Genomic DNA, 1,851 nt, shown 5'->3' with positions numbered 1-1,851 from the left:
TAAAATCCAACTTCGGGGCCACCTCAGAGATCCAGGGATGGCACAACCACCCTGCATGTGAGAAAGATCCTTTTTTCAGGAGTCAGTGGGATTATTTTAAGCACGTGTATGTGTACATGCAAAAGCACACGCTTATAGACACACATTGTTGAAAAAATATTAGGCGGCCTTGAGCAAATTTTTTAAACTGGAAATGAGACGTGACTTAAATAGTAAGGATAATTAACTATAGGAGCAGTTTACCAAGGGAAGTGATAAATCCATCATCACTTGGAGTCTAACTTGAGATTGGGCCTGTTTAGAAACAGGCTCTAGGTCAGCTGTGAGGTACTAAGCAAAATCATATTTACTTACGTGGAAGGGAGGGAGGCCTAACCTTCCTCCACTGGAGGTGGGATTTTCTTTTATGTGGGTGGTTGCAGTTGATGTTCACAGTGATCCTTTGGCCTTGCAACTTACTTCTTCCCCCTTCTCCAATTTTAAAGAGCTTTCTTTGTTTGCAAAATGGAGGAGGAAGAAAAAAAAGTGCGTTCTGACTGTGAAGACTGATGTGGGCATGCATCCTGGGCAGTAAGCAGTAGGTATCTCTGTGTTTTTGCCTCTGGTCTCGCTACCCTGATTGGTTTTGCCTGCTGATGTTAGCAGTGACCAACACTTGATGCTTCAGAGGAAGGTGGAAGCCTGCTGCAGAGGGAATTGCTTCAGGGTGGTTACACAGAACTAGCCGTAAATGCCGAAGGGAGTGGGGTCCCTCCACTGATTACTTCCTGTATTGTGAAATCCAGTCAGCTTTAGGTTACCTGGATGTACATCTTATTGCTGGTTGCAAATTAGCTGGGGTTTCTGGCAGTCCAGCTGCAATACTCTGCTCTCTTTGTAGGACTGGGAATGCTGGAGCTGTTGTACGTGGTGTGAAGAGAGTTTCTCCTTGTGCTTTATTTCCTTACAGTGACCTTTAGGTCTGGGCCATTGCATTCTGCTTCTGACAGTCCTACAAGCTTCAGTCAATATTCTGCACAATCCTCTCTGTCCCAGTTGAACTATCACAGAACCATTAAGGTTGGAAAAGACCTTCAAGCTTGTCTGGTCCAACCATCATAAAATTTGTGCTGCGTTGGCCGGGAATCGAACCCGGGTCAACTGCTTGGAAGGCAGCTATGCTCACCACTATACCACCAACGCGCTCAGCACAGCCTTTGAGGTTTCTTGCCAAATTTCAATTATTCCTGTAAAAATCCACTGCGAAGCCTGTTCGGTACCATTGTTCTGACGGTGAGAGACCATCTCAGAGGTGTTTGAGGATTCCTTGGGCAAGGCTGGGAGCTGAAACCAATTCTGTGTTTGCGGTTTTGGCAGAAGTACTTACACATGGTGACGGCTGAGCACCTCCCTCTGTGAGCCTGAATTCAGGGATCTTTGGTAAAATGGACCTTGGGTCTGCTTGTGCTGAGGACAACCTGAGATGTCTTGGCCCAGCGGGGGGTGCAAGATGGCTGCTTCCCGTCCCAACCTCCCTTTTCTTTGGCCCTACCCTACCACAGCTGTGCGTTGAGCCTTTCTGGCTTACCTGTGCTTCCAGGTTGCTCAGGGTCTTACTTGCTTGTTTCAAAGGATGGTCAGGAATTTGAGGTAGTCATGTGTAAGCTCAGATTATATTGTTTACTTTCTGGGTTTCTCCAAGTGCCCTTGCACCCTTGCAAAAAAACTAAAGACGGCCTTTGTCATCATCTTGCTGAAGATTTTCCCCCTCCCCGCCTCATTGTTTTGGTAAGAATAGATCTTAGCTTTGTTTCTTAGACCCCTTTTAAGGTAAAATAATGTTAATGAGTAATTGTGCCAAGTAAAGCTTGC

The 1,851-nt window shown here is 46.0% G+C and overlaps 1 non-coding gene across 1 annotated transcript; it reads right to left on the bottom strand.

The window, feature by feature from the left end:
• Positions 1 to 1,110: 1,110 nt before the first annotated feature.
• On the bottom strand, positions 1,111 to 1,182 carry TRNAG-UCC. The gene has a single exon. It is a non-coding gene; the product is annotated as a tRNA-Gly (tRNA).
• Positions 1,183 to 1,851: the final 669 nt, after the last annotated feature.

Source organism: Cygnus olor, chromosome 16, assembly GCF_009769625.2.
Source record: "Cygnus olor isolate bCygOlo1 chromosome 16, bCygOlo1.pri.v2, whole genome shotgun sequence".
Lineage (NCBI taxonomy): Eukaryota > Metazoa > Chordata > Aves > Anseriformes > Anatidae > Cygnus > Cygnus olor.
The sequence above is the reverse complement of the archived record's forward strand: the minus strand, read 5'-3'. Positions and strand labels throughout refer to the sequence as shown.